Below are 22,352 nucleotides of genomic sequence, written 5' to 3'. Positions count from 1 at the left end.
AGAGGCTGAGACTTTGGCTTCGGAGACTGACAAACCAGGTGAGCAAATTACTTACGTTCCTGATCTCTGGATTCTTCATCTGGAAAATGGGAAGATTAAGAGCCCCTACCTCATTGGGTTGTCACCAAAGTTAAATGAGATAATGAATGGAAAGCACTTAGTACAGAACCTGACACATAGTAAGATAGAAAGTGTTTTATAAGTATTAGCTTTTGCTATTATTTTTAAGAGAAGGACGCAAGAGGACATGGCAGTGAGAAGCAGAGCTTGACCAGACTCACCAAGGAAAAGAACATTCTAGCACTGTGTGAAGAGTAGCTCCTTAGTGGTTTGTTTTTAGATAGCTCCTACTCATGCCCTGATACTCAATTCACACAACTGGAACGAGATGAGGATCTGACAGAGTGGATGAAGAAGCAGAGTATAAATACGACCCAAACATCAGCTGTGGGCTGGAGAAGAAAATGGGAGAAGGATAGAGCTATTTCATGTCTCCCCCTGACAGGCTTCAGCCCCCCTGGCCTCTGCAAAAGGCTCTCAGTAGATTCACCCTGCATTGTCCCCAACAGGAGAGTAAAATGGTATCTGCGAGAAAGCGAGGTTCATAAAACCAAATGTTCTCTTTGAAAATCAAATTGCAACCTACACCTTTACAGAGTTCCTCTGCCTACGTATGGCATATGTTTTTAAAGCCCAGGGAGTTGAGTCTGCTTTTTGATTTAAAACTGGATGTTACTCAGTTCCACATCCAGCACTAAACAAACCCCAAATTCCTTCGAAAGATAAGAACAATGGAAGACTGTTTAGAATTGAGCCCGCCTTTCAAGCTACTAGTACTGTTTTTAGGGTACCACTATGACACAAACTAAAAGGCTAGCAACTGCTAGTGGCAAGTAATGGGGAAGGCAAGAAGTTGGGTAATTGTCTTTGGAGAATTTCAAATCAGTCAGTGCCTCCCTGCTCAAGGCAATCCTGGTAGGAGACATCCCGTATAGGCTCTACCTACTGACCTCCTGCTACAGTAGGTAACTCTATGTCCACATCCTCTTTCCTCTCCACACCCTCCCAGTAGATCACAATTCACAGTTAAATCCAAATTCAGACTTTACATTTCTATGGTAATGGAAATATTGTTCTTTGATGACCCAGTTACCTCTCTCCTATACAAATTTTGGTTTTCAAGGAGTAAATTATGATTTTGTTGGGTTTTTTTTCATTTTCACAAAGCTATACCCCTCAATGGCTCAACATCATTACTCATTAGGGAAATGGACTTACAACCACCATGAGATACCACTACGCACCTACTGGAATGGTTAAAATCCTTTTTAAAGAACCAACAACACCAAGTGTTGATGAGAGTGTGGAGTAACTGGAACTTTCTTACATTGCCGGTTGGAACATAAAATGGTACCACCACTTGAAAACAGCTTGACACTTTCTTAGAAAGTTACCATGGGACCTTAACAATCCCACTCCTAGATATTTACCCAAAATAAGTGAAAAAAATTGTGTCCACACAAAGACTCACACGTGAATGTTCCTAGCAGCTTTATTCATAATAGCTAAAAATTGGGAATAACCCAAATATCCCCCAATAGATAAATAGGTAAACAAATTGTAGTATATCTATACAATAGAATATTGCTCAAAAATAAAAAGGAACAAACTAATGATACATGCCACAACGTGGATACATCTCAAAGACATTACCTGAACAAAAGAAATCGGATACACACAAAAAAAGCTATACTGTATGATTCTGTTTCTAGAAATTCCAGAAAAGGCAAAAGTAATCTATAGTGATGGAAAGAAGGTCAGTTGTTTCCTGGGGCCAGATAAGGGGAAGACTGACTGCAAAAGATTGAGTTTTATGGGGTGACTGAATTGTTCTAGATCTTGATTGTGGTGGTAGTTCCTGGGTGTACACATTTGTCAAGATTCACTGAACTGTACCCTTAAAATGGATACATGTAATTTTATGTAAAGTCTACCACAATAAAGTTGGCTTCTTTTTTTTTTTTTAAGATTTTATTTATTTGAGAAAGAGAGAGCATAAGCAGGGGGAGGGGCAGAGAGAGAAGCAGACTCCCCCTGAGCAGAGAGCCCGATGTGGGGCTCCATCACAGGACCCTGGGATCATGACCTGGGCTGAAGGCAGACGCTTAACTGACTGAGCCACCCAGGCGCCCAATAAAGTTGATTTCTTAAAATTCCATGTTTATGTAGTTGACTTGTAAATTTATATCCCCAGCCCAGTTCTCTCTTCTGAACTTCAGACTCAAATGTCCAAATGCTTGCTTGACATTTCCACGTGGATGTCTAATGGGTATCTCAACTTCAAGGTCCAAACAGAACTTTTAATTCTCCCACCAAATCAGCTCCTCCCTCTGCCCCATCACAGCAAAGTGGCCCCACCATCCTCCCAGTTTCTTAAGCCAAAACCCTAAAAATTAGTGTTGATTCCTTTCTTTTCCTGACCTCCCTGTTGGGGAATGTCATCAAAAAGATGTGACCACCCAATGACCTGCGAGCTGAGCAGGGGCTCCTGGAGGCTCCTCAAACCCCACCCTGTCCTTGGAATGTGGGTTCTGCTCACCTTTCCTTCTCCCAGAGGCTGCTCCAAGAACATGGCCTTGAGATAATGATGTGGTATTGAGAACACCTGCACAGTGTATGTGTCTAGACCCAGTTAAGGCCTCTTTATAAACTTTTAAGAGTTTGCAAGCAGGTGTGGGGATCCATTTGTCTTGATGCTGCCCAAGGTGAGGCTCATATGTTTGTTCCCCTTGGAACTTTAAACCTGCCACCTACCAGCTCGAGTGGCCACTTCTCTCTTCAAGCTCTCCCTGCCCTCTGAGTACAGGGGCTAGTTTCAGGTCATACAGGGAAGCTGCTGGGAGGGTTGCAAACCAATGCTCCCACATCCAATCCATTAGCAAGTACTGTTGACTGCCTCCCATCAAAGAAAACTCTCTCAAGCCAAGCCTTGAGCATGGCTGTATGAATTTGCCTACTGGGTGACACTGAACCCACCAGAACCTTGGCAACCCACCCCAACTTCTTTGAAAAACATGCTGGGAGCTTTTGTGTGAACTAGTGTGACAGCCAAATGCAAAGAAGAACTACAGTCCATTTCATGAGCCAGCCAGATACCTGTTCTCAGAATCTTGCCCTTTTTTGTTGTACTTTCTCCCTGTTACCCTGAGCCTACTTCTTCCCATTTCTGCACAGACTCTTTGACCTTGTCTCCTTTGCCTGGAAAGCAAGAAATTCAGCTTTGTTTGTTACTGCTCTGGTGGTCTTGTGTTTTAATTTGACATCTCAAAACACATCCCAAGTCAGTCTACTTTCTTCAAACCACCCTCGGCTCATGGCTGAACTGTGTCATGACTTACTGTCTTCAGCTTTCCGCTCTTTGTCCCCATTCATCCACTTCTAAGAGGGACTGCATAAATCAGAACATGCTAGTCCCTGTATGAATCTCTCCACTGGTTTCCCAGCATCTTCAGAATAAAGTCCAGAATGCCTGGTGCCATAGAGCACCTAGCCCCTTGTCCCCTCTCTGACCTCTTCTTCCTCTTGTAGCCTGATCCTGCCTCCCTGCTCTTCTCATTTCTGCCATAGGGTCTGTATTAATTTTCTATTGTTGCTGTAACAAAATACCATAAACTTAGTGACCCAAAGCAACACAAATTTATTATCTTGAAGTTCTGGTGGTCAGAAGTCCAAAGTGTGGGTAGGGTGGTTCCTTCTGGAGGCTCTGGAGGGAGAGCCTGCTCTGGAGGCTGCCCCAATTCCTTGGAAGGGGTGGTGGCCCTTCCTCATATCACGCCAACCTCTGCTTCCACCGTCACATCTTCTGACCTCTAACTGACCCTACTGCCTTCCTCTTCTGAGGACCTTGGTGACTGTATTGGGCCTGAGACAATCCAGGGTAATCTTTCTCATCTCCAGACTATTATTCAATCACAACTGCAATGTCCCTCGATGTCCCTTTTACCACATAAGGGAAATATATTCACAGGTTCCAGGGGTTGGGGTGTGGACATCTTCGAGGGGCCATTATACAGCTGACCACAGCATCTTTGCATCGGCTGCTCCCTCTGCCTGGAATGCTCTTCCCCCAGATCTTAGCACGGCTCTCTTCTTCTCCACTTCAAATGACATCTTCTCAGACAGGTGTTTTTCTGCTGTCCCGATCTGTCACCAGTCACCTTACTTTATTTTCCTTGTAGCATTTTTTATGGTCTGAGTTGTGCGGGGCTGCCACATACTGTGGTGTAGGTCGGGCACTGCATAATGGGAGGACGCCCTCACTGAGAGTGGGAATGGAGTCTGTGCACAGCCCACACCCTGTGAGTGTGGCATCTTGGAATTCTGAACTTACCCGATTTTATTACTTGCTATTTCCTTTTCCTGCCTCAAACTAGACCTTGAGTCCGTGACAGCAAGAACTTTGTCTGTATTGCTTTTCCCGAGTCTGGTTGAACAAAAGCTCTCAATGCTTCCTAAACTCTCGGAAAGGACTGCAATTCCAGATCCCGGTGCTGAGGAAACCAACCACCCCATCTATTTACAAGGTGCTGAGATTATTCTCCCAATCAAAAAGATACTTGGAATCGAAACTTTGCATCATTTTTGAGAGCATTAACAATACTTGAAGTTTCCAAATGGGACTCCTAAAACAGGGCGTTTGCTTTGATGTTTTTAGCACGAGCATATCAGTTTTGTGAAAAGCTGGAGCTGAGTGAGCTGAGAAACCACTGGTACTTTCATATGCAGCTGCACAACAGCTTCTAATTTCTCTGTCCCCAGCTTCAGAATATTACAAGAGCTGACAGTGGTTTGGGGCAATGACACCACTTGACTAAGGAGTCCCTAGAATGTTCTGTCTTCTTTATGTCTAAAAGAAGCTTAACCATTTCCAACAAATATGGCTTTATCAAGGATTCCACTCCCCAAACGTGTGGGGATTTTGCTAAGAATCAGGCCTACTTTTGCTTAGAGCCCAGGTCCTGTTAGTGCATCCAATGAAACTCTTTCCAGGAGGTTCTTTCCAGACGCATCATTGGCAATATCTCCCCTCATTCCCAAGCCCTTCATTCGGGCACTGTGTTGAGTGGGTTTTCTCTGGAGCTTCTGTGTTTAATTCAAAGACAGAAGTCCAGGCTGGAGAGTCTCCAGGGCAAGAAGAGAGCCCCCCAGGCACTTCCCACCCACCCCATTGCCATGGACTCCCAGCCCTCCTGCCCTCCTGGCACACTCAGGGTTGGCCCCAGTGGGGGACATCTGTTAAACCCAAGCATCTGCTCCCTTAAGAAATCTTTTCTAAGAACTCTGTTTCCTTGGAAATTTAGAACAAACCCATGACTCCTTGCGTGGTCTTGGAGAAAACCATCTCCAGGCCTCTGCTGGGTTCCTCTGCTGGTAGCTTGAGGAATTTGCTTCAACTCAGACCCGTCAGGATGGCCCCTATAAAAAAGCAAAAAGACAGATGTTGGTAAGGATGTGGAGAAACTGGAAGCTTCGTACACTGTTGGTGGGAATTCAAACTGGTAAAGTTGCTACACAAAACAGTGCGGGGGTTCCTCCAAAAAATTAAAACGAACTACTGTATGATCCAGCAATCCCGGGTCTGGGAATTTATCCCAAAGAATTGAAATCAGGGTTCTCGAAGGGATATCTGTTCATTGCAGCACTATTCACAACAGCCAAGATGTGGAAAAAAACCCTACAAGTCCGTCAACAGATAAATGGGTGAAGAACATGTGGTGTACACATATGATGGAATATTAGTCAGCCTTTAAAAAGAGGAAACCTCTATGTGACAATACGGAGACACCTGGAGGACATCATGCTGAGTGAAATCAGCAGGTCACAGAAAAACACTGTCTGTTTGCACTGCTCTGAAATGTCTAAAATAGTCGATTCAGAGAATCAGAGAGTAGAATGGTGGTTGCCAGGGATTGGAGGGAGGTAGAGATGGGGAGTGACTATGCAACAGGCACAAAGTTTCAGTCAAGCAAGGTGAGAAAGTTCCAGAGATCTGCTATCTAACATGGTCCCTGGAGTCAGCAATGCGGTATCGTGCACATAAAGATCGTTAAGAGGGTAGAGCGCGTGCAAAATATTCTTACTACAGTAAAATAGAATTAAAAATGAAAGAATTCACTTCTCGTTAGCAATCTCAAGGAGAAAGCACAGCTTTACCGAGTATCCAGAAAAGGGATGGCCCAGGGGCACCTGCTGTCCAGTTCTGGAGAATTCCTGATGACCACTTTCTATTGTATGGTCCTTCAAGCTTGATAGGCAGGGTGTTTAGAATAGGTTCCCCTCTGCTAGGGCTGGAGAAACAGAGTCTACACCAGAGGCTGCAGTGTTCAAAACAACCACACTGTGTCCCCACAGCGCTGTCAAGCATGCTTGACTCATAAAGTTACTGAGTCCAGAGGTGTTCGGTTGTGCGTAGCTGATAAAAATGGCCTCGGACTGCTCTGGGTGGGAGAGCCCTCTTCCCTGCCGGCCCTCATTGCCGACAGCCCTTAGCAAGGCTTTGGGTTGATTTCTTTTTTAATTTTTATTTTAGAGAGTGATGAATACAACCATTCTATTTCTTGTTTATTATTTTTATTTTGAAATCAGACTCAGAGGAAATCGCAAAAATGCTCAGTTCCACCTGCCCTGCACCCAGCTTCCCCCAATGGTGACATTATACATAACTAGAATATAATATCAAAACCAGGAAACTGGGGGCGCCTGGGTGGCTCAGGAGTTTAAGCATCTGACTCTTGGATTCTGCTCAGGTTATGATCTCAGGGTTGTGAGATCGAGCCCCGCGAGGGACGCTGCGCTCAGCAGAATCTGCGTAAGACTCTCTCTACCTCTCCCTCTACCTACCCCCAGCAATGAATAAATAAATCTTAAAAACAAAAACAAAAACGGGAAACTGATATTGATACAGTGCTGTTAACTAGCCCACAGACCAAAGTCAGATTTCACCATTTTTACCTGCACTCATCTGTGTGTGTGTGTGTGTGTGTGTAGTTTGATGCAACTTCATCTGATGTATAGATTCGTGGAACCAGCACCACAACCACGGTAAGAACTGCCCATCACCATCAAGGAACTAACCTTTACATGCCCCCCTTTTCCACTTGCACCTCTTTCTCCTATCCCTATTCCCTGGTTGCCCTCTCTATAAATCTGCCACTTCTAGAATGTTTGAGAAATAGGATTATACACTATATAACCCTTTGAGACTGGCTTTTTTCCCATTCAGCATGATGCCTTTGAGAACCATGTGAGTTGTGTACGTCCACGGTTAGCTGTTGAATATTACTCCAGTAAACAGATGTTGAACCACTCACCTGCTGAAGGGTATTTGAGTTGTTTTCAGTTTTTTGCTATTGTGAATAGAGCTGCTGTGAGCATTTATATACAGATTTGGGCGTGAATGTAAGTTTTCATTTCTCTGAAGTAAACATTCAAGAGTGCACCTGCTGGATCAGATCACAGATGCATGTTTAGTTTGGTAAGAAACTGCCAAATTAGTTTCCAGAGACGCTGCACCATTTTACATTCTGACCAGCAATGAGTGAAAATTCTAGTTGCTCCATATCCTCACCAGCAAAGCTCTGGGTTTTGTACCGAGAGTTATGAACCCTTAGGACTCTAGAAGATTAGAACTATATGAGGCCTTCAAGGTTGTGCAGTCCAGTCCATTGGTTCTGCATAGGAAGGAGCCAGATGCAGAGGAGGGACCTGACCATCCCTTGTCCCTTCATCCAAGTCTTCTGTTACTCTTACCACCTTCCCTGTGTCCCAGGCTCAGGCACAGCTGCTTCCGCTTTATGCCATCTCTGGAAACTTGTCAAAGTTGGGCAGGACCTGAGAGCCTTGTTCAAGCCTGGGGGGAGGTCTTGCCCAGGAAACTTGACCTTGTGCTTTGCTGCCATTGAAGAAACCAGGCTCCGGCTGCACTTTCCAATGCTCACACGGCTCTCAATGCATTGTCTTCTCTCAGGAAATTACTAACAGCACCAACGTTCGAATACAATCTGAAGTTACAGCCCACAGCCAACTTTCCCAGGCTCACCCGGCCTCCTGCCCAGCAGTAATGTCGACATCCATTGCCTCTAGCCCAGCTACTTCCATTTGTGGAGAGCCTACTGTGTGCCGGGCAATGTGCAAGGCACTTTATGTCCCGTGGCCTCTGGTCTTCACCCCAGTCTGCAAGGCTGGTGCAATGAGTCCCATCTGACAGATGAGGCAAAATGGCTGGGGAAGTCATGATCAAACTCAAAAGTTTCAGAATAAAAGACCAAGGTATAGGTCGTTATTATACACAGCATGCATAAAATACTCTTTGGGGTAATCAAAGTGGCCTTTCCCGTCATATTCTGAGCATAAATGTGCAGGGTGCCTCTCCCTGGGTTTTATACCTGAAACTCGCATAGCGGACACCAGGTGGCGCCAACGCTGAGCTCTTCCCTCCGCCAGGACCAGCCAGACTTTTCACCGAAGCCCTCCGCTCGTTCTATCACCGCGCGTGCTTCCAGTCCAACTATAGCATTTCTAGCACATTAAACTCTTTTTTTAAATAGCAGACATCCTTGCCTTCTTAAAAATCAAATAGGAAATATTAACATCTGCACATCTTTCTAAAAGGGTTACACTTTCACAGCAAAAAGCCAGGAAATGCGACATCTAGGTGGAATAGAGAACCTTTCCACTGAACATCAACTGTTTAAAATTGCTGGTTATCCTAACTTCGACTTTCCCATATATGGATGTTCTTGAGAAACATAACTGTTCCAGACCCTTCCTGCATTTTGAATGCTTGGAAGCCATGAATTTCTCCGCAGTTCTCTGCGGAGACGGAGCTCAGACATATCTGCAGTTTTGTTTACTACTGAGCTTGTTTGGGGGATATTTTAAGAACTGAAGCCCTCTTGTTTTGCTTGCGATGCCCAACTCCTTATAATCTCCTAATTGCCCTGTTTCTTCCTGTGTGGATGAATTATGCTCTGGTTCTTTGTTCTCCCGAACGAAAACATGAACGGGGAAAGGCAAGTGTTTCTTACACGCCTCTGGTCCCAGCGCCCCCCTTATTTCCCTCATTCAGATATTTCCTATTCAGGAATTCTTCACCCTAATTCTCTTTGCTTTGAGGTTTCAACCAGCTGCCCAACTTGTACTAGTTTGTCTGGGAATTATTTTCTGTCTGCATCCACGGGAATCCCCTTGATCCCAGGCAAAGTGGGACGGTTTGCGATCCTAGCTGTTAAGTTTGAGCAGAAGTGAACTTGCATTGAATTTTAGATTAAGATTTGACTTCAATCCTTGTAGCAGGCTTCCTTCTCCACCGCATTACTCGTTATTCATTCATTCGCTCTGCAAATGTGTACTCGGTAAACCTCAACTCCCTCTGCCATCCCGGATCTCTCCCAATGGGTCTTGACGTTCCACCTTGGCCGGGTTTTGATGCCAACGGTTCGTGTCATATCCCTTCTAAGGCTTGCAGATGCCTTATTAATGGTTATTAACGAAAAGGAAAAATGAAAGCCTCTCTCCCCGTCTGGGCTACCGCTTCTCTGTGCTTCCCAGAATGTCATTGCTTTGGAACCTTACAAGCCCCTGCTTGGAGCCAAAGAGGGATATCACGATATCGCTCAGGGTCTCGGCTATGATAGGGACAGCAGCGTCTGGTAGTTTTTAGAACCTGCCTCAAATTCCAAATTCCTGGTTACCCTTCTGGGAATAAAATCTCCCCAAGTAAACCAAGGGGTTTAGATTTAGATTTATGAGAAGCTAGCCTTTAGGAGGAACCCATAACTCAAGAGCAGTCTTCATTTTGCACCAGACCTCAACATTTCAGAAGAGGAGGTAGTGGTTCCAGGAGTGGGAGAAAGGAATTTGCCGGAGAGATTGTCCTCTATTCCCAAATAAGTTCTGTCTCTCTTTCCCAGCCAGACTCTCTATAAAAGGGAAAACTGGACAACAGGCAGTGGGAAAGGAGCGCGTCCTGGCAACTTGCTGCAAGCCTCGTACACCATGCTGTTTACAAATTCCTGCAGCCAGCCCCAGGATCCAAATGTAGACAACTCTGTTTATGTAACTAAAATAGATGCTTATACCGTGTGATTAAGGTGGCTCGAGGAGCTGGGCCACAGTGAGGCAACGTTTGCTGCAGCCCAGGCCAGAGGGGAGCACAGAGCACGGGAGCCCTGGGACCCTGGCAGGTGTGAGGTTGATTAGATTGGTTTTCTGGCCGAGAAATCCCCCAGGGTAGGGACATCGCATGCAGGTGCATGGGAGAGCCAGAGGAATCACAACCCAGCACCCTTTGTTGCTGTCGGTCACAGAGGATGGAGCTTTCCATCCAAGAGGGACCAGCCCAGCACCGTCCCCTCCCGCTGCATTCTCTCCCTGAACAGTGTTTGGAAGGAAGCCCCTCACCCCCCACCCCCCTGCGCCACCAGGAGAGGATTTGTTCCAACATGCGGTTCCACTGCCTGGGTCAATAAAGAAGCTCGAGTGTTCTAGGGTCGGTAGACGTGCAGCTCAGTGAAATAGTCCCTCCACTCACCATGCCCTTCACATCCCTGCACCCCCACTTCATGACTGGAAAGCATGTTCCTCTAGAAGCAGGGCAAGTTTCCCCTCCAGACATTCTCCAACCTCTCCCCAGCGGGAAGTGGTCACGGCTCCCTCCGCTGGGCACTGAGGTCACCCGTCACTGGGTCCACCCACTGCACTCCTGGGTGAGCTCCTTGGGGTCAGGGTCTGCGTCTCATCATCTTTATACCAGCCTTGGCCCCAGCATAGCGTCCAGCAGGGCCAGTCAAGTTGGCCAGTGGCTTGTCTTTTTGAGTCATGGGCAGACAACATCCAGGGGCCGTGGGCTGAGAGAGAGCAGGAACAGAGGTGTCGCTCCGCTGCTGATCACCGTACGGACTCCCTGAGTCCCAAAGAAGGAGGCCCCCATTCATGTGGCTTCCAGGCTGGGTGTGGCCGCCCGTGCTGGGCTCCTCTTGGATCTTCCTGCTCCAGCCTCCTTGGTCTTCTCGGTTCGGGAAGGAGCCATGTACCTTGGGGCTCTTTACACACTCTTTCTTCTCCTGAGACGTGCTGTCCCGCCCCCCCAGATCCACTCTCTGATTCATCCTGATCACCGTTCTGGTCTCCCCTCAAATGCCAAGGAAGGTGAGGACAACGGTCTTGATAGCACCTCTGCTCAGTCTAGATTAAGTCCCCCTTCTTACATGTTTGCACCACACGCCAGGTACTGCCCACCGCCCTCTTGGGGGCAGAGATGGGTTTAATCCCTGGGACTCCGGCCACAGCTCCTTGTTCATCCCCTCCTAGCATTACTATGCTGGTACTCGATCACTGTGCAATTATTTGCTTACTGTCTATTTTCCTTCTTGAGTCTGGAGAATGGGAAACCCATCTTCTTCTTCTTCTCTGTCTTCCCAATGTCCAGCCCAGTTACCTGGCTTCATAGAAGCAAATTAACTAATGAATGGATGATTTAATCAATCAACCAAAGGAGGCCTGGAAAAACTCAGGAGAGACAGCCTGGAGCAGTCAGATTCAAGGTCACCTTGAGGCAGGCAAGAGCAAGCTAGAGCTTGATGGTGGCTCACCACAAAAGGAGCCTCCAGGGAACAAAGGGGTGACTGTCCTCTGCCCGAATCAATGGGATCTTATAAGGCAACACGCCCGAGGAGAAAAGGCAACAGAAAAACCCCAGAGTTTCAAGCTGAGTGTCTTGTACTCTTTTTCTTTGGAAAAAATCAACAAAAGGGTTCTTCACAGAGTCCTGAAGGGGGAAGCGGGTGGCTGAGGCCTGCAGCAGGAGAAAGAGAAGTTCTGAAGCGTCCACATCTCTGATCACAGATGCAGAGTCAAGGAGAAGGAGGCCCCACTGAAGTCACACTTGGATGCCAGGCTCCCGGTGCAAGGGAGGGCACGGAGGCTGCCAGGCTCAGTGTGGGCACACACAGGGGGTATTCACAGCCCATGGCCACAGCCGTTCCCGCCCGCCCTGCGCACCCCCCCGCAGCAAACAGAACTCTCTGTCTCGGTTCCTGAGTCAAGCCTGCACAGAATTAACTGTAATAATTGGCAGGTGTGCTCCTGGCTTCTGGGTTTCAATTCACCGGGGGCTCACGAAAACTGGATGTTCTGCCGCAGCCAGTATTTAGCTTGGGCTCCGAGAAGCTTCAGCTTTCCATGACGAGAGACGAAGTGTGTGGCTGCAGCTGCCCTGGGCCAACAAGAGTTCCAGAACGGCCTTGGAGAAAGAGGCCCCTCTGGCCAGCAATCCAGTTCGCTCCTTGGGGAGAGAGGAGGAAATAGCCCTTGACCTGCTGCCCTTCTCAGGAGCACAAAATAATGGAGAAGAAAGGAGTCTTTCTGGGAATTGCTTTTATTTCCCCCAGGATGGAAGAGAGTGATCATCACCTCCAGAAATTTTCTAGGGCAAGAATGCCCTTGGACTTCTTTCCGTGAATACCTAGGATGATAAGGATGCTTATCGAAACCCACAGCTGAGCCACCATTCCACAAGAGCCGGCCACCTCCACTGTGGCGCACCTCTATTTGCCCATTGCACACCTCACTAATCAAGAGTGGTTATCTTTTCCACCGAGTCTGAGACAGGAGCTCGGAATCCTCAACCCTGTGCCGCAGGAAACCATTACAATGAATAGGCGTTGGCATGAGAGAGGAAAAGTATTTGCCACTTCTATTTTAGTAACTCAGAAGAGGCCAAAGTTAGAATCTCATCAGAAAGTTTTTTGCAAGGACAGGAGTCCAGGGATATCCTACCACGGACTGTGGCTTTGATGCCAGTTACTGGCCAAACAGAGAATCCTTTTCACTGCCCTCCAAAGTGCCGGCTCTGATGATGATCCTCAGAAGGGGGAACACTGCATGGGATTTCACTGGGGACCCAGGCATGGTGGCCTGGCCTGAGCATCCTTTCTGCTCATCACACCCACACTTGAAGCTTTTTGCCACCAGTCTGTTATAGCAGGGACAGAGCTGGCTGCCATCCGGAAGTCCTTTCAGTCCTTTCAGCCCATGCATGGTGGCCCCCTGCCACGTGTCACCCCACCACTCTTTCTCAGCAGGCCTACTTGGGCCCTTTTTTGTAGGAACTAATGTGTAGTGCTAGGGAGGGAGGACTCCGGCCTCCAGGGCTGGGAAACACTAAAGAAGCAGCATCCCTTGGGTTGGACCCACATTCTCCATGGAGGAAGCACTTTGTTCACAATCCAAGTAATACCAGCTACTCCTTCATGGACAATTGTTCTTGTGACCTTGGGCTTCCTTCCAACAGGCTTTGGGAAGGTGTCTCCTTCCAGATGTCCTTTCCCATCCCTGTTTTACCTTTCATCAGAGACCAAAGCCTGAACAGGACCTCCTGCTGCTCAGCCCAGGGACACGGGGAGGATGTCCCTCTGCTATCACAAGTTGCTGCTGTGTCCCAAGCTCTTATCTAATGTCCTAAGGAGGAGGGAGGACTTAAGCAGCCCCTCGCTCTTTCTTACCTCACTGATTGGGTTCCTGAGTCACACTCCCTGGGATCTGGGCAGTCACATTAGCTCTGTAGGTCTATGTCCTCCCCTGCAAACAGGAATAATGACACCACCTCCTAGGATTGCTAGGAGGCCCAAAGGAGAGCGTCTATACAAAATGCTAGCATACAGTAAGCACTCAGTGGGTACAAGCTTTAATATGGGGTAGATATTCCAGCTAGCTATGGCACCTCTCCTATGAATTTTTGAATGTTGTAAAATACACATAATACAAAGTTTACTATTTTGAAGCGTATAATTCAGTGGCATTAAGTATCTTTACAATGTGCAGCCATGATCTCATACCAGAACTTTCCACAACCCTAAATGGAAACCCTGTACCCACTAAGCAGTCCCTCTGCTTTTCTCCCTCCCTACCAGCCTGTGGCAAGCACTGATCTGCTTTCTGTGTCTATGGATTTGCCTATTCTCGACATTTCAAATAAATAGAATCATGCAATACGTGGTCTTTTGTGTCTGGTTTCTTCCACTTAGCATCATGTTTTCAATGTTCATCCATGTTGTAACATATATCAGTCCTTCATTCCTTTTTATGGCTAAATAATACTCCACAGTATGGATAGACCTTATTTTGTTGATCTATTCATCTGTTGATGAACAGTTGGGTTCTCTCAACTTTTGGCTATTGTGAAATTGTGCTCTGAATACTTGTGAACAAGTATGTGTTTGAACACCTGTCCTCGGTTTTGGGGGGTATACACCTAGGAGTGGAACTGTTGGGTCAGATGGACATTCTATGTTTAACTTATTGAGAAATCACAAACACTTTTCCAGAGTGGCTCTGCCATTTTACATTCTCATCAGCAACATAGGAGGGTTCTAATTTTTCCACAGCCTCAACAATACTTGCTGTTTCCCCGTTTTTTTTAAATCTGACCATCCTAACCCTCTTACACTGTTGGTGGGAATGCAAACTGGTGCAGCCACTCTGGAAAACAGTATGGAGGTTTCTCAAAAAGCTTAACATAAAGCTACCCTACAACTCAGCAATTACGAGGTATTTACCCCAAAGATACAAATGTAGTGATCCAAAGGGGCACCTGCACCCCAATGTTTACAGCAGCAATGTCCACAATAGCCAAACTGTGGAAAGAGCCCAGATGTCCATTGACAGATGAATGGCTAAAGAAGATGTGGTATACACACACACACACACACACACACACACACACACAATGGAACATTATGCAGCCATCAAAAAATGAAATCTTGCTCTTCCTCGGCGCTGCCTGCAGAGGTGACAGCCATCTGTTACTAGGCATCATGGCTGCCCTCAGACCTCTGGTGAACCCCAAGATCATTAAAAAGAGAACCAAGAAGTTCATCCGGCACCAGTCAGACCGCTACGTCAAAATTAAGCGCAACTGGTGGAAACCCAGAGGCATTGACAATAGGGTGCACAGAAGATTCAACATTGGTTACGGGAGCAGCAAGAAAACAAAGCACATGTTGCCCAGTGGCTTCCGGAAGTTCCTAGTCCACAACGTCAAGGAGCTTGAAGTGCTGCTGATGTGTAACACATCTTACTGTGCAGAGATTGCTCACAATGTCTCCTCCAAGAACTGCAAAGCTATTGTGCAAAGAGCAGCCCAGCTGGCAATCAGAGTCACCAATCCCAACGCCAGGCTGTGCAGTGAAGAAAATGAATAGACAGCTTGTTGTGCACGTCATATTTGTGTTAATAAAACCATAAAACTACAAAAAAAAAGATGAAATCTTGCCATTTGCAACGACATGGATGGAACTAGAGGGCATTATGCTAAGCGAAATAAGTCAATCAGAGAAAGACAAGGATCATATGATCTGGCTGATATGTGGAATTTGAGAAACAAGGCAGAGGATCACAGGGGAAGGGAGGGAAAAATGAAGTGGGATGAAACCAGAGAGGGAGACAAACCGTAAGAGACTCTTAATCTCAGGAAACCAACTGAGGGTTGCTGGAGGAGAGGGGGTGGGGGATGGGGTAGCTGGGTGATGGACATTAAGAAGGGCACGTGATGGGGCGCCTGGGTGGCTCAGTTGGTTAGGCGACTGCCTTCGGCTCAGGTCATGATCCCGGAGTCCCTGGATCGAGTCCCGCATCGGGCTCCCTGCTCGGCAGGGAGTCTGCTTCTCCCTCTGACCCTCCCCCCTCTCATGTGCTCTCTCTCTCATTCTCTCTCTCTCAAATAAATAAATAAAAAATCTTAAAAAAAAAAAAAAAAGAAGGGCACGTGATGGAATGAGCACTGGGTATTATATAAGACTGATAAATCACTGAACTCTATCTCTGAAACTAATAATACACTATATGTTAATTAATTTAATTTAAATTTAAAAATTTTTTTAAAAAATCTGGCCATCCTAGTGGGTTTGAAGTGGTAAATCATTGTGGGTTTAATTTGCATTTCTCTGATGATTAATGACACTGGGCATCTTTTCATGTGCTTGTTGGCTGTTTGTGTATCTTCTTTGGAGAAATGTCTATTCAAGTCCTTTACTCATTTTTTAATTGGGTTGTTTGTCTTCTTGTGGTTTCTCCTATAAATTTTAGGTCATCTTCTAACCAATGGGGTCAGAAAAAAGAATCAAAAGACATGAAAGTATATGTGTGTGTGTATGTGTGTGTGTGGGGGGTGTCCAAACTCCCTGTATAACCTGGATAAGCAGGGAATAAAGCTAGTTCCTTTATGTTGTCTAGAACTTATTTGTCTTCCTTCTGGTCTTTACTGTTCTGATCTGCTTAATTACCTAGATCCTAAATTTAAAAGGCCCTCCCAATTGTGCTCAGTCTTTCTAAAAGAAAAAAAGAAAAACCCAAATTCTAAGTCTCGAGATTTCTTTTCCCTGGCCCCAAGGTTGTCATGGCCTCTGAGAGTATGGGGTGGCGGTGGTTTTGTAACCTCAAGGCAACGGGGACATCTCAGCATTCTTGGTGTGGTGATTTCTGCCTTCTCTCGATTCCTAGGCCATATCCCTTGTCTGCTGGCTGAGCCTCACACACTGGAAATGGTGGCCAAAGGCTGTGGCCATATGGTCAGTCTCCTCGGCTCCATCAGAGGCCACCTGCTCCTGGTTATTGGTCTCCCCTTTGAGGTCTGGCTGTGACTTCCCTGGGGGCCTTCCTCTCAGAGATCCCACCTTATCCCAGCCAGAACTTTGGCTCTTCTTGAGCCTCACCTTCACTATAGACAGGTAAACCAAGGACAGCTCAGGAAAGCTTCCTGCCAAACTAGCCAGCAGCACCGTGTTTGTGTGGATGAGCTGCCCCCTCCTCCCCACCATGGAAGCTGCAGAATCTTCCCAGAGACCCGAAGAGGGAACAGATGGAGTGACATCATCCTGGTGGCTCCTAAGAGGGAAAATTCAGGATGTGGCAATCAAACAGCTCCTTGAAGGACAGGGGAGTGTCTTGGGGTGGGAACTCTGCCCTCTGAGTCTCTTTCACTCCTCAGAGCACCTGACAGTGTTAGACAAAGAGGAGGTGCTCAAGCCACCAACTGCTTGAGTTGACCGTGACAGATGAAAGCCTTGGGAGGTTGAAGGCAACAGCTCAGTGACTATTTACTTTTGAATTAGAGGAAACATTCAAATGGCCACCCAAGCCCATCTCCATCATTGACCATGAACTCCCCTAATTTTTGTCCACAAAGTGACAAAGGTACAAGGTCTATATTTATTTCCCTTCCCTGCCAGTCTTGTAGGTCAGAAGAAGGAATATTCCCCTCCGCTTGGAAGCTAATTCTCCTACCTGTGCTCATAATTCCTAACCCTTCATCTTCTTTAAGATCTAGACCTTAATCCCAGGAGCTCAAAGAGAGGATGCCCTTCTCAGATCTTCAGAGCAGTGGTTGACCAGTTGGTTTACTGCTGACTCCTAAAAGCAGAAACTGCTGAACCTTCCATTACCTGCTTCTTCTGCCACTGCTTGATAAATGTGCTTATCCTGATCTGCCTGCCAGTGGACTACAAAATCAGAAACATTTAACGTTCTGTGATGAGAAGGAGAAAGATGGAGCCTCCAGCCCAAGAGGCCTCTGTTGGAGCAGGACTGACAAAAGGGGCTTGAACAAACAAGTAATGAGAATGCTCAAGAGGACACAGAGTCTAAGAAAAGGACTTATAGAAACTAAAAGAAAATTAGTTTTTATTTTAAAAAGTTGGGAAATAAACTGAAAGAAGGATGATTACTGCTTATCAGTGAATTAAAGGTCTAGGGGATCAAGTAGAAGAAAAGCTCATAATATGAAAACATAAAAATTTGGAAAACAGGAGGAAACAGTAAGAGATTTAGAGGACAAAACAGGAGATATGACGTTCAAATAATAGAAGTTCCAGAAGGAGAGAGAGAGAGTGAAGAACAGATGGAGGAGAAGTAATATTTAAACAAATAACAGAAGGAAATTTCCATGGTCTGATGTGAGATTTAACACTGTAGGTTGAAAGACCCAAGTCCCAGACAAGGTTATTTTTTTAAAGACACACACCTAAATATAACTTGGTGAAATCTTGGAATTCCAAGGACCAAAAAATATTGCTTACCAAGATGAGAGAGGATGAAGAGATATGAAAGGACATACAACTTTTTCTTTCTATATCTTTGCATTGTTTCACTAGTAAAAATGAGTACTCGTTATGTTCAAATTGACAAAGAAAAATATTTTAATGGGTTTCTAATGATTCTCATTTTTCTATGGACCCTCTTGACCCAATGTCTCAAGACATGCATGACTTTGGACCCAATGTCTAATTGTCCTATTTTTCTGACTCTGCCTCTCACAACATCTGGCTTCTGGCCAGCCTGAGCTCCTTCAGACCCACAAGCACTTCTCGTGCCTTTATTTTGAGGCTGGAACTGTGTTTGACATTCATATACAAAGATGAAGAAGCATGGTTCCTACACTCAAGGAGCCTAAGTTGGGAGTGAGCTGAATTTGTTCATTGGGGGAGGCCTCTGGGCCTTTGCTCTTGGCTGATTATCAGGGTAAGTGGTGACATATAAAAGTTCATGCCAATTTCTTCCATCAGCCTGCCTAGAACACCCCTTTCGCCCCCTCCCACCAAAGGAAGGCGGCCAGACACTATCGTCCTGTGGTTTCCATGACAACCTTGGGATAACATTAGCTGTGACCCAGCTGGGGTTCTTCTGAGACAAGATGGGTGACTTGGTCTTCCCCCACCCGTCCCAGCTCCTTTTCCTTCTCCCTGCACCTACCTTCCACATCATCCCAGTCACAATGTATGTTGGGATTTCCTTATTTCAGGAACACATTCTACATTTGAAAGTTGACTCAGGCCCTGGGTTTGCTTTCCAAAGGCCATGGAAAAGAGTCCCCAAAGGCAGGCCACCTGAAGCAGTGTCACCCGGGGGGACAAGGGACTTGTTGAGGTTAAGAACCAAAGAGAATTAAAAGAGGAGACTCTCTGAATAGGAGGGTTCCTCCCTTCTTCTCTGGTCAGGGGAGCGAGATGGAGATATAGAAAGCTTAAGGGAAGCCAGCAGGAGAAGCAGCAGGGAGGACTGTAGAGGTGGCCTCTATAGGAAGAACCGTGGGGGACCACCACGCAGGAGATGGACCTGCAGTGCCAGGATCTGCCAGGGGCAGCTCAAGAGGGTTGCAAATGATACCCAGTGAGACAGGAACATCGCCACATTGGACAAAGTAGGGTTTCCAATCACCACACGTGGCTATAGAGCTAATACATTTGCATACCTGGGGGTATCTGGCTAGGTAAAGGAGTACAGCTTCCCAGGTGTTCAGTGACTCCAAGTAACCCCAGATGCATCTTTAGCAGAGTTAGGGAATAAACTCACACTCCCTGCTTGTTTGCCATCGCCCCTCCCCTCCTTGCCATTCCAAAGCCCACCTCTCTGACTCCTTCTCCACCTGTCCAGTCAGAAACTGGCCAAGGCCTGGGGGGTTTGGGACTCTTCCTCACCCCAAAGCTTCTTCTCAATCCCAGAGACCTAAAAACAAGACCATGGTCATCCTCTTTCCTTCTCCCTGAGATATGCAGCTTAGCTGGAGCAAAGACCCCAGAGGCCCAAATGAGGAAATGTCAAGACATCCCAGGGCAGCTCAAGGCCACGTTGCCAACCCTGGCCAAGGTCCGAGCCAAAGGACATAAAGAAACAGGCTTTCCATAGAGAGTATCTTCAAGGATTTGCACTCCTGCCCAGTTGACAAAAGCCCCAAAGTGTTGGCCCAAGCAGGGAGTGCCAGCTTTATGTTTAGTCTGGCACTGATCTTACAGGCCTGCAAGGATCAGCAAGCTGCGAGTGTGGGTTTCAAGGCCCCTGAGTACCCATGTTTATCTTCAGGCTCAGGTCCAAAAGCTCAGAAATGTGTCTGTTTCAAAATAATAATTACAATAGTCTGTCTTCAGTAAGATGCAGACTTTGGAATCCATGTCAAAGTACAGTGGGACAAAACAGCCCAAGAGAACGTGATTTGGGTGCACAAAGAATGGAGTTTAATCTAAGAATTCTCAGAATTCACATGGGCCTCACACACCTCAACAAGAAAAGGATGTGAAGACATTGTAATTGGAAGAGATAATTAGGGGGAAAGACTGGAGCATAATGTTTTTTTGTTTTTGGTTTTGGTGTTGTTGTTTTTTTTTGCAAAATTGGGTGTTTCAGCTGGTTCTGGTCATCAGACAATGGAAGGACTAGCATTTGGATATTCAATTACCTCCTGAAGCTGAGGACCAGTTGAATATATTTGGTACCGGAAATGTCCCAATGAAGCACGAGAAAAATGGAACAAAAGGCTTTTGCGGGGGCCAAGCCATTCTCACAGCTGCAGAAATGGAAGACGAATCCCAGAACACCCTCCACCCTGCCCCAAACCCAGCCCCCACATGGCCTTAGGGGAGTGCATGAGGCAGAGCCTCGCCAGAGCTTGGCTCAGTACAGCACAAGCCCCCCAGGAAGACTGCCTCTGTTGGCCCACCCGATCTCTAGGACACACCATCTCTGTCTCCCTAAGAATGAGAAATACTGAAATAACCTCTCTGACTGTTGGCACCCAGGCACCCTGGCACCCAGGCCCTTACCAATTGGCCTCCCTGCCTCCTTAGAGAAAAATGCCAACTTCCCAACCACACACTGACATTCCTGGCAGAAAGAGCCTTATTATTCCACCTGAACCAACGAGAAACAAAGCCAGTCCAGAAATTTGCCTATTGGGATTGCAAAGCTTTGAATGCCATCAGTCATGTGGAAAATGTTGAGCCGAGCCTGGCAGAGTCCTCCAAGGCCTTCATGCAAAAAACAAAAGGCTGCTGAGAGCGTTCAGGCCCGCATGGAGGAGGGATCGCTAATCACAAAAGCAGGCCCTGGCTTCCTCCGATGGCCCTAATGAGGACCAGGTGACCACCGATGAATGCGACCACACTGCGTTTGCATTTGTCAAATCTGAGATTACTGCAAAGCCTGGAATGAATGAGCCTACAAACAAGAAAATCTATCTGTTCGGGAGCTGGAAAGAATAGGATGTGGAAAAGGCGGGGGGTGTCATCAATTACTTGTGGTTCTCGGAGAGCCAAGAATTATGCTTGGAAGTACAACTTCTGAGCATCTGGAGAAGTCTTTGGTCAGCATCCTAAGTCTTCTGGATAATATCAAAATCATTCCAACCATCCAAGTGAGGCCAGATGGAGGCAATATTGTGTAGTGTGCGAACTCATCTTGGGTCCCTCTCTGCCCTCCCCCTGCTTCTTGCCCATCTTCCTTGGGGGGAGGTGAGCACATGCCCTCCATCACCATCACCCCCCACCACCACCACCACCAAGAACAGCTTAGGGTCTCACCTTCTCACCTGCCAAAATCTGCTCCTAAGAAAGGACTGGATACAACTACTCTTGCACTAATCACGGGATAAGTATTAATATATTTACATTGTAATGGGAGTAAATGACTTCAGATACAGGGTCACAATTCTCACTGTGCAAACTGAGGAATTAACTGAGAGCAGAGGGGGTGGGGGTCACAGGGACAAAGCCAACGGGGCTTTGGAGGAGGGAGGAGTGACACTCACCCAGCTCTGCCCTTCACTTCCTGTGGGGCCTTAGATGTGGCCTCTCTCTTGGTCTCAGTCTTCTCTCTAAAAGGAGGGGCGTGGCTGTGTTCAGTTTGGCAGCACATACACTAACATCGGAACGATGCAGAGAAGATTAGCATGGTCCCCTGCCCAAGGAGGGACAGGACTTCAGGCATTTGAACATTCCTTCGATCTTGACCAGTTCACGGTCAGCCAGCCAGCGGGAGCTTCTTGTGAGCCCCTGAGAAGTAGTGAGGCATGTTTATGGAGATGGGGAGAGCCGAGAGGAGGTGCTACGGCACTCCTGTGGAACACTCCAGAAAGGTGGGCCATGGCGTCCGCTGGGCCCAGGGGACAGAGCAGAAGGGGGGACTGTCACCCATGGGAGCATTTGGTGGTCCTACTGATGGGGTGATAAGGCTGGGGCTGCTCCCGTGTCCCTGGGGGAGCCCCTGACCCAGGGGTACGTGGATTTCACTCCCCTGCAGGGTTTCTACTCACACTGCGGCTTGGACAAATGGCTCAGCTTTGCCAGGGTTAAGGATGTTCCCTGGAACTGTTCAAGGCCATGGCCTTGCCTTTTCCTCCAAATCATTCCCAAGCAACATTATATGCGTCAGGAGTTCTACTGTCCCCGAAGACCCTGTCGCTGTCATCATACTTCTCCCTCTTCCCTCACAGCAAGAGCTCATATCCCTCATCTTCCTCCCTCTCTGCC

The 22,352-nt window shown here is 46.9% G+C and overlaps 1 non-coding gene and 1 pseudogene across 1 annotated transcript; both read left to right on the top strand.

Annotated features, from left to right (window-relative positions):
• The first annotated feature begins 14,832 nt into the window (after positions 1–14,832).
• Positions 14,833–15,318, top strand: LOC102733799 (large ribosomal subunit protein eL32 pseudogene; annotated as a pseudogene).
• Positions 15,319–21,717: 6,399 nt separating this feature from the next.
• Positions 21,718–21,823, top strand: LOC115944416 (U6 spliceosomal RNA). The gene has a single exon (XR_004078971.1). It is a non-coding gene; the product is annotated as a U6 spliceosomal RNA (small nuclear RNA).
• The last annotated feature ends 529 nt before the right edge of the window (positions 21,824–22,352 follow it).

The sequence above is a fragment of the Leptonychotes weddellii genome, chromosome 1 (assembly GCF_054177405.1).
Source record: "Leptonychotes weddellii isolate Sample4059 chromosome 1, ASM5417740v2, whole genome shotgun sequence".
Classification (NCBI taxonomy): Eukaryota; Metazoa; Chordata; class Mammalia; order Carnivora; family Phocidae; genus Leptonychotes; species Leptonychotes weddellii.
Note: the sequence above shows the minus strand (reverse complement) of the source record. Positions and strands in the feature narration are given on the sequence as shown.